Source organism: Electrona antarctica (genome assembly GCF_951216825.1).
Source record: "Electrona antarctica genome assembly, chromosome: 2".
Classification (NCBI taxonomy): Eukaryota; Metazoa; Chordata; class Actinopteri; order Myctophiformes; family Myctophidae; genus Electrona; species Electrona antarctica.
Window position 1 is genome coordinate 10712157 of NC_136807.1, and position 18319 is coordinate 10730475.

Here is an 18319-nt window from a genome sequence, read left to right on the forward strand (position 1 = left end):
CTCTCCAAGTCTCTGCACGCTGACAAGCACGTGGCAGAAGGCAAAGTGGCTGCCACTCTGGCAGTGGCAGGAAATAAAGTGTTGAAAGGCGCAGAGGAGACAAAGCCAAATCTCCCCAGCCGACCGACCGCCGATCCCAATGATTAAATCAACGACACATTCACCATTAACGAGGTGGGAAAGGTGTTTATAGAGCTTGTCATCTGATATCTCTTAAGGTCCATCTCAAATGAGACCACTTAAGCCTGATTCATCCGCTGTCGTGCGATGGTGTCTCGCCACGCATGCATGTGCGTTGTTTGAAGGGTTTGAAAGGAATCAATCATCATAGACCAGAATGGCAACACCGCGCACCAATTGTGCGGCGCACCAATACACACACACACACACACACACACACACACACACACACACACACACACACACACACACACACACACACACACACACACAAAGGTTTCCTCCTGAGATGTCATTGCAAAGGGATGTTTCAGTCCATTGTAGCTTATAGGCTAATGTCGTATGACAATGTCACTTGCCCAAAAATTGCAGATCTAAAAGTTCACAACGTGTCATGTAGATGTTTTGAGTGAGTGAAAGTGTTGTACGACAGATTAGCCTCTACCCTGTTTAGGCCTAAAGAAAAGGTAAAATAATATGATCTGATTACTAAAAACATAGAACCCATCACACTAAATCAAAAAATGTGAGTCATATATTTACAAATATTCCAGAAAAAAAGTGTCAGCTTGATCAGAAGCATTATTTGCTCGATTAAATGCTTTTCTTTAATTGTGGGCTTAAAGAACCACCCCATCCATAAATCTAATCAAGGTTGTAATGGAATGTAATTAGGGCCATAACTGTTCAAATTATATTATGTAAAATAATGACAGCTGCCACGCATTCTATATAATTAGGAGACAAGGCAATTAAAGTGTAATAAATTAATTCAGCCTATTCAAATGTTTCTCTGTTTCTTGAGTAATCTGGTTATTTATGTTACCGAATCCTCAGAAATCTGTATGAGATTTCAGTAAAAAAAGAAATGGAAAGAAAACTGTGCGTTTACCGTATGTATGTTGAGTATACGTTCATGCTTAATTAATGAGTTTGTTTTTAATGATGTAACAGACCTGCTTCTTAGTTTACGGAAAGTCTCAGTTACTGGAAGGTTTTGGGTTAGCCTACCATAACCATTCCAGTTCCCGCTCCTCAATGTACTGCCATTTCTCCTTCAAGATATACAAATACAATGGAGCATTTGCCATAAGCAAGATGAATATTACAGAGGCACAATGAGGGCTGAACGAGCACCAGTTTGAAATCAGAGGAGAGAATGAGAATCAGTCTGCGGGGTTACTCTATGGAATGAACTCGAGGAAGAGGTAAAACAAAGCAATAGTATGCCACAGTTTAAACATCTACATAAGAAAAACATTTTTAAGAATGAGGAGGGAAACAATTTTGAAATGGTTGATGGAAAGGTGTAAAGGTACGCACTGTGAAGTAGTAATGAAGTATTCACATACAGTGTCAGTACGTGAAAATTTGGTTCTATTTGTTTTCTTTATAATGCAATTTTGTTCTCTTAAAATTTTGTGTTAACATAAAACTGTTATGAAGGGGTAGTAAATTATAAGCAGTAGCTTCTTCCTACTCCTTTTCGAACACACTTTTGATCTACTGTCTATTGACATTTTCTTTGTCAGGTACGCTTGCAATGGGCGAACTGTTCAAGCCTTCTTGATATTTTACATATTTCCATGGGAAATCTGGGGGTGGCTGTTTCGAAGGCTTTCGCTTAGAGTTCCATATATGGAATAACCCATAGTCCCATATATGGAGACAACAGCGATATCCAGCGCTGACATCAGATTAATGTAGAAACTCCAAAGATGGATATACACAGTGGTGACATCATCGTAACACTAGACTTGCACAGCATAAAAGGCGGCTTCCATGGCTTCTAAACCTGAGATTCCAGGCAACGCACGCGGTATCTCCAACAGGTCAACATATACGAATCAAGGTATCTGGCTTTACAACCCATATACCTTGGATGGCTTGTATTACCTTGGGTACGAGTCTTCTAGATGAGACAGAATAACTGGCTAATAGCTAAGCAACTTGTAGAGAATTGAAGTAGAGGTTTCACATCCCGGTTAAGTTCGTATCGAACACCACTGTAGCGGGTCCTAACGAAATAATCAACACTGGTTCGAGCTATTTTACACTGTCACCAGCGCAGCTGGTGTGAGGTATGTTTTACTCCGTGGGGCCCCTGGAAGTACGGTCATATGGCAACGATCATGTTGCTGTAGCAGTGGAACACGAAGTGTTCGTATTTGAAGGGGACCAGCACCATTATGATGAGGTGGACCAGATTCATGTGAACGTCTTTAACACGCTGTCTTCGTGCTGGACGGAGTTGCCCCCAGTGATGCCTGGAAGAAGAGGAGAGCGTAACCCTGAGGTTGCCTGCAGCCGCTGCGGCCACACAGCTGTACTGATGGATGATATTGTTTACGTCTGGGGCGGTTGGTGTTACTGCAACTATAAGTATTGCAACGTGCTTTATGGATTTGATGTCGACACCCACAGATGGGTAAAGCCTGAGGTTTCTGGGACTGTTCCAAGGGGGAGGGAGCACCACTCAGCCTGTGTCTTGGGGAAGGTCATGTATATCTATGGAGGATACACCCAGCGGACTGTATCCACTAATGACATGTACATGTTGGACACCATCACAATGGTCTGGGCTTTAATTAACACCAACACTCCTCCACATGCGTTAACACGTTATCATTGTACCATCATTGGTACAAAGATGTTTGTACTTGGAGACTGTTATCCCCAACACAACGGGATGAGAGTGTTTGACACAGAGACCAACCACTGGCTGAGCACGCCTTCTGCACAGCCTATTCCAGGACGATCCTACTGTCGTTCAGCCTTTGCCTACAACGGAGAGCTGTACATAGTTTGTGAATGCGGCTTTCCCTATGAAGGCTTTGATCTGTGGAAATTCAGTCCAGCGACATTCTCCTGGAAAAAGATTGAGCACAAGGGGAAAGGGTGTTCAAGGTCTACACCTAGGCTGTGCTGTTGCATTGTGGGAGATCGTGTCATCCTCTTTAATCATGACCTGTATATCTTAGACTTGAGTCCTAGTCTGAAGACGTTATGCAAGCTAGCTGTTATTCAATACCTTCTGGATCAGTTGGAACTCCCGCACAACATCACGTGGGAACTGGCTGCCATGAGCTACAAACCTCCCAAAACAAACTAACAAACATGACCCATCTTTTTGCAACCCATTTTGATAGTTTAGGGTGGATTCGGGTAGAAAACCGTTAAGCAATTGAAATTGGGACTGACATTTAAAATTGTAAATTCAGCTTTGCCCTCTGTACCCGCATACCTGACAAACTACCTCAAAAACGTGAGCGACACCCACAGACAATACATGATATTGGTATCACCCACTTTCAAAACAAAAATAAGAAAATCCCCCTTCCACACAAGTGTGGAATTCCCTCACTCCCTCCCTCAAAAAATGCATTCCTTAAAACAGGCCTGAAAGCCCTTATTCTATTGACTACCCCCACCCCATTATTTGTACCTTTTTGTTATTTTTACCTTTTATGATGATTTGAATGTTGTTGTTATTTTTCATGTCATGATTATGAATTGAATACCCAGGACCTGAATGGAAACAAGACTGCAATCCGCAAGGACTTTTGTACCCTGTACTGTACTGATTACATTTCTGTTTGACTGTATCCTGTACTGATTACATTTCTGCCAATACAATATTCAATCAATCAATCAATCAATAAATGACTCCATATATGGACATGGTTTCGGCTCCATTCCACCACCATTCACTTCAAAGACCACCCGGTTCTGAAAGGCAGTAGTTAGTTCTGGTAGACAGATATTAAATGTATCTGTGATGTCATCATTACCTATGTCATCCATGCCCAAATTTGGGCAATGTGAGCTCCATTAATAAAAAGTTGTAAAAAAAAGTATAATTTGTATATAAAAAATATCACACCCGTGTGAACTGAGTGGTGTAAGGTCTTATATAGCCTGATCAGCCTGACGATGAGGGAAACAATTTTGAAATTGTTGATGGAAAGGTGTAAAGGTACGCACTGTGAAGTAGTAATGAAGTATTCACATACAGTGTCAGTACGTGAAAATTTGTTTCGATTTGTTTTCTTTTTAAATGCAATTTTGTTCTCTTAAAATTTTGTGTTAACATAAAACTGTCATGAAGGGGTAGTAAATTATAAGCAGTAGCTTCTTCCTACTCCTTTTCGAACACACTTTTGATCTACTGTGTATTGACATTTTCTTTGTTTTATAATATATATTTTGTATCTACTTTTATTGTTTATTGTGACTTATTTTATTGTATGGTATTCGAAACAAATAAAAAGAAAGAAAATACATAATTCAAAATTAAACCATGGTCAGAGACTGAGCAGAAACAGTGATGTGAGACCACCTCAATGGGCTTCATACAGCAGTGGGTGGTACCATACGGCTGTCACCGACCAGTGATGTTTATGAACCCCTGCTGTTCCTGCCACACAGATATTTCTACATCAGCTTGTAGATCGGCTATTTTCATCATATGGATAGTAGAACTGGTGTTCGGATACAATAACGTGTCATGGAGCAACAGGTTGAGGATCAAGGCAGAGGATATAATTGTTGAAATAACAAACATTATTTTCACAAGTATTGTTTTCTCTCATTATTCCATGTAACAGAGTTGAGCTGTTATGATTTACAACCACATGTGAGAGTATAAATTACTCTAAAACATTGTAAAATAAGGTGAGAAATTGCCTTTTTCTGTAGCATGTTGTTCAGAACACTTGTAGAATTCCACTTCCTGTTGGTGATGTCACTAAAGGGCCAGTTCATTATTGTTATGGAGGGGAGAATGACTTGTGTAATGGGGTTGAGTGCGACTGGGGGACAGATAGTGCTATTTGACGAATCATCTATTTATTCAAAAATAAAGCAATAACGCACAGATATGTGAATGGCATATGTATGTATGGACATTTTTAATAGTCATATCTCAAGTCCACTTTCATCGGAGGCCATTGGGGACATGACAAAATAGACAAAATAGGGGGTGTCTACTGAAAGAAAGCAAGATCATTTCTGATATGAAGATACAATCCATGTAATTATCTACACAATATTAAAGGGAACATTTCAATTGATGAAAAAAAGCTTTTAAAACTAGATTTTGCTGACTCAATCGATAAAATACACCTGAAAAGGTCAGAGGTACTGCAAATCGTACCGGTTTCGTGGAATGACTCATGCGAGACATAGAAGGTAGAAGAAATAAATTGGGTTGTATTATTGATACAGTCATCAGGGATTATGGTGCTGCACAACGAGCGAGCGGGAGGATTCTAAACCCAGGGAGCCTGAAGGAGGGACGGGGCACTCTTACCGCGAGGAGGATGAGTCTTTACGAGACATACTTTTTCAGGTTTCAGATTTCAGCTGGAAATTCTGGCATGGTCCGCCTTTTGGCTTGAATATAGCTGCCTGGCAATATTCACATAAAGTATGTCTTGTCTACAGTTTAAGAACATGAGCTCCATCAGGAGTAGAGGACCCAAAGTCAGCCAAACCTCCTTAGGGAAGATTAAAAGGAAGCCTCAGCTCTCCGGTTAGATCGCGTATTTAGTCAGCCAGGTCCATGTTTCTCAAGGAAGTTGAAAAGCTTTAGCGCCTCCCCGACGCCTCACCTGGTCAACTGTGGAATTCGTTTTTCCAACTGACTTCAGTTCAATCGACATGCACACACACACACGCACAACAAACAATGGAAGCGGCTGACTAAACAAGCAATTTAAACGCTCATTTCAACTTGGATTTTCTTGTCCGCCTGTAAAGTAAAAATTGTTTAGCTCATGAACCTTTACTTTTTGGATACGATGTGCAGAAAAGGGTAAGCAACGTTCCGAACTTCCTAGTGGAAACCATGCGCAGTTTCTGCAATGCGGCTGAAGGCTTTCCCGGTGTGACTTCATCTCGGAGCTACAGAATGAGCGTAGGGACTGAAGTCATATATGGGGCTACTCTCGAGTCTAGAACTGGCGCTATTTGTTTCAACAGTGAGAAGCACGGATAGGGCTGATGACGTATCCGCAACAACGTGGCTATGTAACAGTTGGCGTCATGAAATGCGAGTCTGCTGCCTGCTGGCCAGACTGAGTAGCGAATGACAATTCAGATTCACGGAACGCAACGATTCAGGCTGGAACCCAGGCTACAAATGTTGTGTTTTGTTCTACTTTTTATATACAAATTATACTTTGTTTTACAACTTTTTATTAATGGAGCTCACATTGCCCAAATTTGGGCATGGATGACATATGTAATGATGACATCACAGATACATTTAATATCTGTCTACCAGAACTAACTACTGCCTTTCAGAACCGGGTGGTCTTTGAGGAAGTGAATGGTGGTGGAATGGAGCCGAAACCATGTCCATATATGGAGTCATTGATTGATTGATTGAATATTGTATTGGCAGAAATGTAATCAGTACAGGGTGCAGTCAAACAGAAATGTAATCAGTACAGTACAGGGTACAAAAGTCCTTGCGGATTGCATTGTTTCCATTCAGGTCCTGGGTATTCAATTCATAATCATGACATGAAAAATAACATTCAAACAACATTCAAATCATCATAAAAGGTAAAAATAACAAAAAGGTACAAATAATGGGGTGGGGGTAGTCAATAGAATAAGGGGTCCCTTCGGCATGCTGAAAGGTGGACTTTCAGGCCTGTTTTAAGGAATGCATTTTTTGAGGGAGGGAGTGAGGGAATTCCACACTTGTGTGGAAGGGGGATTTTCTTATTTTTGTTTTAAAAGTGGGTGGTACCAATATCATGTATTGTGGCTGTGGGTGTCGCTCACGTTTTTGAGGTAGTTTGTCAGGTATGCGGGTACAGAGGGCAAAGCTGAATTTACAATTTTAAATGTCAGTCCCAATTTCAATTGCTTAACGGTTTTCTACCCGAATCCACCCTAAACTATCAAAATGGGTTGCAAAACGATGGGTCATGACTCATGTTTGTTAGTTTGTTTTGGGAGGTTTGTAGCTCATGGCAGCCAGTTCCCACCTGATGTTGTGCGGGAGTTCCAACTGATCCAGAAGGTATTGAATAACAGCTAGCTTGCATAACGTCTTCAGACTAGGACTCAAGTCTAAGATATACAGGTCATGATTAAAGAGGATGACACGATCTCCCACAATGCAACAGCACAGCTTAGGTGTAGACCTTGAACACCCTTTCCCCTTGTGCTCAACCTTTTTCCAGGAGAATGTCGCTGGACTGAATTTCCACAGATCAAAGCCTTCATAGGGAAAGCCGCATTCACGAACTATGTACAGCTCTCCATTGTAGGCAAAGGCTGAACGACAGTAGGATCGTCCTGGAATAGGCTGTGCAGAAGGCGTGCTCAGCCAGTGGTTGGTCTCTGTGTCAAACACTCTCATCCCGTTGTGTTGGGGATAATAACAGTCTCCAAATACAAACATCTTTGTACCAATGATGGTACAATGATAACATGTTGACGGATGTGGAGGAGTTCCTGTGTTGGTGTTAATAAAAGCCCAGACCATTGTGATGGTGTCCAACATGTACATGTCATTAGTGGATACAGTCCGCTGGGTGTATCCTCCATAGATATACATGACCTTCCCCAAGACACAGGCTGAGTGGTGCTCCCTCCCCCTTGGAACAGTCCCAGAAACCTCAGGCTTTACCCATCTGTGGGTGTCGACATCAAATCCATAAAGCACGTTGCAACACTTATAGTTGCAGTAACACCAACCGCCCCAGACGTAAACAATATCATCCATCAGTACAGCTGTGTGGCGGCAGCGGCTGCAGGCAACCTCAGGGTTACGCTCTCCTCTTCTTCCAGGCATCACTGGGGGCAACTCCGTCCAGCACGAAGACAGCGTGTTGAAGACGTTCACATGAATCTGGTCCACCTCATCATAATCGTGCTGGTGCCCTTCAAATGCGAACACTTCGTGTTTCACTGCTACAGCAACATGATTGTTTCCATATGACCGTCCTTCCAGGGGCCCAACGGAGTAAAACATACCTCACACCAGCTGCACTGGTGACAGATCTATCAGATGTCACTCTGTCCTGTAAAGTACGTTTGTTCACAATGAAACTTATATTGGTTCAGCGGCACAAATGTCACACAAAGTTTGACCAATCGACAAAGCCGAAGGGGTTGGGTGGACCGATAAAGGAAGCCGATGGATGTTGAGCTTCCTAATAAGGTAAATTGTTCACCAGTCCAGACCAGTGGTCATCAATTATGTCCGTACACGGACAAAATGTGTCCGCGGCAAAGACTTGTCCTTGTCTGTGGCAAAGACTTTTCCTTGTCTGTGGCAACGACTTGTCCTTGCCCGTGGCAACGACTTGTCCTTGCCTGTGGCAACGACTTGTCCTTGCCCGTGGCAACGACTTGTCCTTGCCCGTGGCAAATGCTATTTGGTTTTTACATCACATCAAATCTTATATTTTGTTTTACGATATACATACAGTATAACAAGGGACCCCATCCATCCATCCATCCATCTTCAACCGCTTATCCGTAGTCGGGTCGCGGGGGCAACAGCTCCACCAGAGTGCTCCAGACTTCCCTCTCCAGAGCAACATCAGTGACATCCTCCTGGGGGATTCCGAGACGTTCCCAGGCCAGTGAGTCGATGTGTTTCCTCCAACTGTGCCTTGGTCTGCCCGGGGTCTCCTCCCAGTGGGCCGTGCGTCAAGAACCTCCCTAGGGAGGCGCCCGAGAGGCATCTAAGGGAGATGCCAGCCACCCGTCGAAGAAAACTCATTTCGGCCGCTTGTATTCGCAACCTTATTCTTTCGGTCATGACCCACACTTCATGACCATAGGTGAGAGTAGGAACGAAGATTGCTCGGTAGACAATCTCAACAAAGAGAGTTGAGCCAGAAGGCAAAGCTGCCTTCTATGGCTCAACTCTCTTTTCGTCACAACAGGGACCCCTATATTGTAAATTATATTGTTCCAGTAGTATATTGTTTCCAGTCATATTATACTGTTAGCTCATGTATATGTTCGTGGAAAATCATTTTGACAGAAATGTCCACCACATGCCATCATGGTGATGTCCCCTGCCTATATGAGTGAACCATGTCAACAGAAAATGAATGACCATTTTCAACAAAACAAAACATTTTCTTTGTACGCTACATTTAGGTGTTAAATATTCAACTATATTTTAACCAATATTGTTATAACCCAGTATTTTATGTTTCTTTTTCTTTCAATACTCATATACCTGGACAGAAAATATACTGTTTCACACATTTGTGGCATGTGTCACAACTGGTGTTGTAGAGTGTTTCCAGTGAGCCAACATGAACAAATTATCAGCACGCACGCACGCACACACACACACACACACACACACACACACACACACACAATGTGAGTCATATATTTACAAATATTCCAGGAAAAAAAATGCTTCTTGATCAGAAGCATTATTTGCTCGATTAAATGCTTTTCTTTAATTGTGGGCTTAAAGAACCACCCCATCCATAAATCTAATCAAGGTTGTAATGGAATGTAATTAGGGCCATAACTGTTCAAATTATATTCTGTAAAAGAATGACAGCTGCCACGCAATCTATTGAATTAGGAGACAAGGCAATTAAAGTGTAATAAATTAGGCCTATTCAAATGTTGCTCTGTTTCTTATTAGTAATCTGGTTATTTATGCTACCGAATCCTCAGAAATCTGTATGAGATTTCAGTAAAAAATGAAATGGAAAGAAAACTGTGCGTTTACCGTAAGTATGTTGAGTATATGTTCATGCTTAATCAATGAGTTGGTTTTTAATGATGTAACAGACCTGCTTCTTAGTTTACGGAAAGTCTCAGTTACTGGAAGGTTTTGGGTTAGCTTACCATAACCATTCCAGTTCCCGCTCCTCAATGTACTGCCATTTCTCCTACAAGATATACAAATACAATGGAGCATTTGCCATAAGCAAGATGAATATTACAGAGGCACAATGAGGGCTGAACGAGCACCAGTTTGAAATCAGAGGAGAGAATGAGAATCAGTCTGCAGGGTTACTCTATGGAATGAACTCGAGGAAGAGGTAAAACAAAGCAATAGTATGCCACAGTTTAAACATCTACATAAGAAAAACATTTTTAAGAATGAGGAGGGAAACAATTTTGAAATGGTTGATGGAAAGGTGTAAAGGTACGCACTGTGAAGTAGTAATGAAGTATTCACATACAGTGTCAGTACGTGAAAATGTGGTTCTATTTGTTTTCTTTATAATGCAATTTTGTTCTCTTAAAATTTTGTGTTAACATAAAACTGTTATGAAGGGGTAGTAAATTATAAGCAGTAGCTTCTTCCTACTCCTTTTCGAACACACTTTTGATCTACTGTCTATTGACATTTTCTTTTATGGTACGCTTGCAATGGGCGAACTGTTCAAGCCTTCTTGATATTTTACATATTTCCATGGGAAATCTGGGGGTGGCTGTTGCGAAGGCTTTCGCTTAGAGTTCCATATATGGAATAATCCATAGTCCCATATATGGAGACAACAGCGATATCCAGCGCTGACATCAGATTAATGTAGAAACTCCAAAGATGGATATACACAGTGGTGACATCCTCGTAACACTAGACTTGCACAGCATAAAAGGCGGCTTCCATGGCTTCTAAACCTGAGATTCCAGGCAACGCACGCGGTATCTCCAACAGGTCAACATATAAGAATCAAGGTATCTGGCTTTACAACCCATATACCTTGAATGGCTTGTATTACCTTGGGTACGAGTCTTCTAGATGAGACAGAATAACTGGCTAATAGCTAAGCAACTTGTAGAGAATTGAAGTAGAGGTTTCACATCCCGGTTAAGTTCGTATCGAACACCACTGTAGCGGGTCCTAACGAAATAATCAACACTGGTTCGAGCTATTTTACACTGTCACCAGCGCAGCTGGTGTGAGGTATGTTTTACTCCGTGGGGCCCCTGGAAGTACGGTCATATGGCAACGATCATGTTGCTGTAGCAGTGGAACACGAAGTGTTCGTATTTGAAGGGGACCAGCACCATTATGATGAGGTGGACCAGATTCATGTGAACGTCTTCAACACGCTGTCTTCGTGCTGGACGGAGTTGCCCCCAGTGATGCCTGGAAGAAGAGGAGAGCGTAACCCTGAGGTTGCCTGCAGCCGCTGCCGCCACACAGCTGTACTGATGGATGATATTGTTTACGTCTGGGGCGGTTGGTGTTTCTGCAACTATAAGTATTGCAACGTGCTTTATGGATTTGATGTCGACACCCACAGATGGGTAAAGCCTGAGGTTTCTGGGACTGTTCCAAGCCTGTGTCTTGGGGAAGGTCATGTATATCTATGGAGGATACACCCAGCGGACTGTATCCACTAATGACATGTACATGTTGGACACCATCACAATGGTCTGGGCTTTAATTAACACCAACACTCCTCCACATGCGTTAACACGTTATCATTGTACCATCATTGGTACAAAGATGTTTGTACTTGGAGACTGTTATCCCCAACACAACGGGATGAGAGTGTTTGACACAGAGACCAACCACTGGCTGAGCACGCCTTCTGCACAGCCTATTCCAGGACAATCCTACTGTCGTTCAGCCTTTGCCTACAATGGAGAGCTGTACATAGTTTGTGAATGCGGCTTTCCCTATGAAGGCTTTGATCTGTGGAAATTCAGTCCAGTGACAAGATTGAGCACAAGGGGAAAGGGTGTTCAAGGTCTACACCTAGGCTGTGCTGTTGCATTGTGGGAGATCGTGTCATCCTCTTTGATCATGACCTGTATATCTTAGACTTGAGTCCTAGTCTGAAGACGTTATGCAAGCTAGCTGTTATTCAATACCTTCTGGATCAGTTGGAACTCCCGCACAACATCAGGTGGGAACTGGCTGCCATGAGCTACAAACCTCCCAAAACAAACTAACAAACATGACCCATCTTTTTGCAACCCATTTTGATAGTTTAGGGTGGATTCGGGTAGAAAACCGTTAAGCAATTGAAATTGGGACTGACATTTAAAATTGTAAATTCAGCTTTGCCCTCTGTACCCGCATACCTGACAAACTACCTCAAAAACGTGAGCGACACCCACAGACAATACATGATATTGGTACCACCCACTTTCAAAACAAAAACAAGAAAATCCCCCTTCCACACAAGTGTGGAATTCCCTCACTCCCTCCCTCAAATCTTATATTTTGTTTTACGATATACATACAGTATAACAAGGGACCCCATCCATCCATCCATCCATCTTCAACCGCTTATCCGTAGTCGGGTCGCGGGGGCAACAGCTCCACCAGAGTGCTCCAGACTTCCCTCTCCAGAGCAACATCAGTGACATCCTCCTGGGGGATTCCGAGACGTTCCCTGGCCAGTGAGTCGATGTGTTTCCTCCAACTGTGCCTTGGTCTGCCCGGGGTCTCCTCCCAGTGGGCCGTGCGTCAAGAACCTCCCTAGGGAGGCGCCCGAGAGGCATCTAAGGGAGATGCCAGCCACCCGTCGAAGAAAACTCATTTCGGCCGCTTGTATTCGCAACCTTATTCTTTCGGTCATGACCCACACTTCATGACCATAGGTGAGAGTAGGAACGAAGATTGCTCGGTAGACAATCTCAACAAAGAGAGTTGAGCCAGAAGGCAAAGCTGCCTTCTGGCTCAACTCTCTTTTCGTCACAACAGGGACCCCTATATTGTAAATTATATTGTTCCAGTAGTATATTGTACTAAAAAAAATCACACCCGTGTGAACTGAGTGGTGTAAGGTTTTATATAGCATGATCAGCTGTGGTCTGACGTAATGTCTGACGTAATGAAATCACACAAAATATGTTAAGTAAAAGAAGCTATCATTTTTGATAAATGTATGTATCACACCCGGATGTGATTTCACAACTGGCTGTTTTTGCGCAGAGAAAATGACCACGGTTGCTACGGTCATCCAGTTCACCCGGGTGTGATTTAATTACGTCAGAAATTATTTTGAACATAGCAACCATGGTCATTTTTTTATGCACACAAAAGCCAGTTGTAGGAGTGGTTTACACCACTCAAAAATCATTTTGACAGAAATGTCCACCACATGCCATCATGGTGATGTCCCCTGCCTATATGAGTGAACCATGTCAACAGAAAATGAATGGCCATTTTCAACAAAACAAAACATTTTCTTCGTACACTACATTTAGGTGTTAAATATTCAACTATATTTTAACCAATATTGTTATAACCCAGTATTTTATGTTTCCTTTTCTTTCAATACTCATATACCTGGACAGAAAATATACTGTTTCACACATTTGTGGCATGTGTCACAACTGGTGTAGCAGAGTGTTTCCAGTGAGCCAACATGAACACATTATCAGCACCCTGACTCTGTTTGACCAGAATGGAACTAGAGCCTTCTTTCTTATTATTGGAAACACCTGTGAAGAAAGTAAGGAAGAGGGCAAATGTATTTCCAATATGGCTGCCGTGCATAGAGCCTATTACACATGAGTAAACACCTGAGGTGTTCATTTACCTCCGAGTGTCCAAATGTAATCGAATGGACTTCATGGTTCCATAACTTCCATTTCTACATTCTCAGAGTTACAAAGAGACAATTTACAATTTACAATTCAGGCATTTAGCAGACGCTCTTAATCCAGAGCGATTTACATTAAGCAAGAACAAAAGCATGGGAATACATCACATATATAAAAAGCATTTATCAAGAAACATGCGTAAGCTAAGAACGTAGCTAGAACATATCTATATAATGACACTGTACATATAAACTATACATATATACTATACTATGCTGTACATATATACTATGAAGTGCTATGACTACATACAATACAATTATTGTGCTGTCTACATAACATGCTATAAGTCTGTATCAAATGCTATCTTACGCCAGGGCTCCACCGGACGCGTTGCGTCTCCGTCGCGTGTGTCAAAAAACGCACCGGTTCAGTTTTAATGCACGCGTCGCGTCTCCGTCAACGCAACGCAACGCGGGCAGTGGAGCCACCCTTCATTGATTAAAAAGGGAACATTCCCTGACGGTGACGGAGACGCGACGCTGACGCGTCCGGCGTAAGTCTAAAAAGTGCTGTCTTAATAAGGGGGTAGGGTAAGTGCTAGGGTAAGAGATACATTAACACTTGGCTTTAACTGTGTACCAGAGCGGATCCAGGCACGCACTTTGTATCACATGCAGTAAATCGCAAAATAGCAGAGGATGAAGCATTTGAAATGAGAAAACTGTGTTTCCATATGGTATGTGTATGTTACATTACTTCTGGAGCCTGCGTAACAATGAAAGTCACATAGAAATCGCATTAGAAGAGGTCATTTTAAGGTAGACGTTTCAAGTTGGGAACAGAAAGAAATGACACCGTATAGGAGATTACTTCCCTGAAACAGCTCCAGGGCTTTGCATGAGCTGGAAGTCCTATTTCCCTGAGCTCTCTACTTAATTTCACACTTTTTCATAATATTCTATATTAGAGCACATGGTTCTCAATGTGGAGTCCGGGGATCGCTAGGGGGTCCTTGAGGGGGTTATATGGGGATTCCACAGTGCAGATAGGGGTCCCAGAGATTATTAAAACAAAAAGATCAAACAAAGGTCCACGGCCTTATAAGTATATCAATCCAAAGGTTGAGAATCACTATCACTGCTCTAGACCAGGGGTTCTCAATGTTTCTGGCTGAGGACCCCCGGACATGCTTTGGCCATGTCTCGCGACCCCCGCCCCGCCCCCCTCCCCACCACCAATACAACTTGACTGCTACAATAACCTTAATAATAGAGAAAATACATCATAAATAAATACTGAAACCGGATATAATCATTAAGGAAAGTTCATGCATGCACTGTGTACTATGTAAACTCTTAATTTCCATTATCCAGCCATTCAGTTGAAAATAATTTGGGGACCCCCCAAAAAACCCACGGGTTGAGAACCCCTGCTCTAGACTCTCTACTATAGTCTCTAGTGACCAAGAAGTCACAGATCACAAGTCTTATTCCTTCAGTTAATACTAGAAAAACCTGTCCTGTTTGGTTTGTTTTTGTATCTGTGCCATTTTGATCTCTACTATCTGGTCCATTTATATTTTGTATGTAGCGGAACACATTTTCCTTAAAGAAAGGTTTATTTGTTTTATTTTGTTGTCTTATGATAGTGAATTGTGATAGTGTGGTGGTGCTACAGTGTCTAAGCCTATAACAAAAAAAAGAAGAATAATCGCGCTGAGCAAATCGTATGGCTCAGGCTGTGGTTAACTGCATGCACATGTATCACCGTTCCAAGCACTGACCCTGTGACACACTGACTGAAGGTACTGCGACTATATGTCGGCTTCTACCCATCTCTCATCAGTCCTCCCTGGCAGGAAGGAAGGTCTCTACGTGGAAGAATCCACATATAATTCATATAATTAATTTGCTATCATAATAAAAATGATTTTATTACCAGCCTGTTACTCATACATTTATAATGTTGTGTTAATGTATTGTTTTGACTGTATTTGTGAATTGTAAGTAACCTCGGCTACATTGAAAATGAGGGCTTGCCCTCAACTGTATTTCCGAGTATAAATAAAGGTGATGATGATACAGAATGCAATATGCAATGTACAGTATACTATAACAATATTAACAGCAATATACTATACACTACATACTGTAGGTAATGTTAGGTAGATAAATATTGATTATTGTACATAATATGAGGGTAGGGAGAATACAGCACATTCTAAAATGCACTTCTATGAATAAACAGATTATTCCACTTGTTGAACTGAGTACACATCAAGTGTTTTTTCTTTCTTGCCTTGATCTCCCACCTCCCACCCTCTCTCTTCTTCCCTCTTTGATTTCTTGGAAAACACGATGGGAACTATGCAAAAACGTATTTCACCCATTTTATTTTTTACTTAAAATGATGTGACAATAAAGAAAGATTGTGATTCATTGGCAGCATATATACAGTGAATGCACATAATGTTGTGTACGCAAGCGTATTTACTTGGGCGCGGTCCCGTGAAATTGTCACGTGCGTGCTCGTTTCGTGCACACGCCCGCAACTCACCAGACTGGATTCTGTTTAGCCAGAGCCTTAGATATAGACACAGTTACGCAAACTGCGTTCACTTCATGGGGCCAGTCCAATGGCGTCTCTCGGCTACATAGACTTCTATTGAGAATGGGGACAACCAACTGGGACGCTAGTATAACCACACCCCTGGGTAAGTTAAGTTTACTGAGGTTAAGGTTAGGTTTAGGTATAGTTTTCTTGATGTTAAGGTTAGGTTTAGGTATAGTTTTACTGAGGTTAAGGTTAGGGTTAGGCTGTCAATCACAGCGACTGGCCAATCGCAGTGCGTCGACTGCACAACCCGTGTAGGCTTTGGTATGTCGCAACTGGGACAAGTCCTGGACCGGAAGTAGGCAGAAATGCATTGGACTCGGGCAACAGCCCAGCTTAAAATGTTATTTTTGATTGTTTTGTAGTAATCGTACAACATAAATATTAAAGAGACTTTAGTTGTTACTGTACAATACTTTAAAACAGTTGGCATGTTGCACACATGCGTAAAATAGCTCTTATTTGTGCCGCCCTCGTTGAAAACAATGTATTTACAACTCCAACTCGTCTCAGTTCAGGCTGCATGAACAGCGCTCGAGTGCTCGGTTTCCGCCCCCTCAATATCGTAAATGTTCTATTAGATGGCTCTGTGTTTAGCTTTCTTTTTACGCTTTGTTGTTGCGCCCCTCTTGAGCAGACCTGTCATTGATCCAGGCGACAACATCTGTGTTAATCACTGCCCGTTTGACAGGATTTTACTGTGTGTGTGTGCATGTGTGCGTGCGTGCGCACCGCATACGTGCGTGACTGCGTGCGTGACCGACTAAATACATATAAATTACTTTCAATTTAATCAACAAATACAAACTAAACTAAAATGTTAGAGGGGGACTGGAGAAGAAATCCAGTAAAAGACAAGTAATTCCAAATAATGGCTTATTTGGTCTTATTACATAATGAATTATCTTTGTTTGTTTTAAATTAAAACAGTCCTTCTCTTAGTCATTATATATTATTCAAAAGAAAAAAGAAGCAAAACAGCAAATTGAGAGGTGTTACTGTCAGACACTCCCTTGGGTAGACCAAACCGGTAATTCCTCCAGATACCCCTCCCCCACACACCTGTGCAGACACTAGACAGCAGTTTAATTGACATGTTTGGAAGTAAAACAGTGAAATGAACAACTTATAATGTACGTTTACACCAAATGGAAGTTTAGTGGAGTGTTAAGTGTTGTCAGGGAGTGAACAGCCATTTGTGGAAGTTGATATAATTAACAACCTGTGTGTTGAGTGGACAGGTGGTTTATAACTATTGGCTACCTTCAGTTAGCCGCTTTCATGCAAATAAACATTTCCATGAAAGAGCCGAATTGTGTGCAATTATTTTACTTAATGGTAAAGCAATAACGAGACAGAATGTTGTTCTATTGAAGTGAGCTGTGTTTGTAACGCTGAGGCAACATGCAGGGCAGGCCAGAAACAGCATATAAAGCAGAGGGACCTCTAAATTCTCTGGACTATGAAGTCCACACAGGCTATAGACAGGATACATGAGGCAATACACTGAAATTGACTTTATACCTGGGGCCCTGCATGGGCTCATATATGGGTTAATGTGACCTTAAAAGTGAGAAAATCACTTGCATGGAGGGCTCTGAATGGCATGGCCAGTGTGTGGACAACAGTTTAGTGGGGTAATTAAGGGTTATGCTATGGTGTTTGTTTGTGTCACTTTACTGACGAAGAAGAGTGACACACAGTCAGCAAAACACATAAATTATTATGCAATTATGATAATGGTAACCTGAGTTGTAAGAATGTAAATGTCATGGTTATGTTTCTCAACACCTACTTGTTCTCTCCCCTCTACTCCCAGGTTGCACAACTAAAAGAGTCCCTGGAGCAACAACAGCTGCTTTTATATGGTTCCGGGAGGGTTCCAGTATAGATAGGATTGTACAAGGGGTGGGGGGGGGGAGAAATGTTGTACATTAATGTTTTGTTTAATACATGAATGTTTGGTTTATTAGGAGGGTTTGGGATTGGTAGCAATATAGAACAG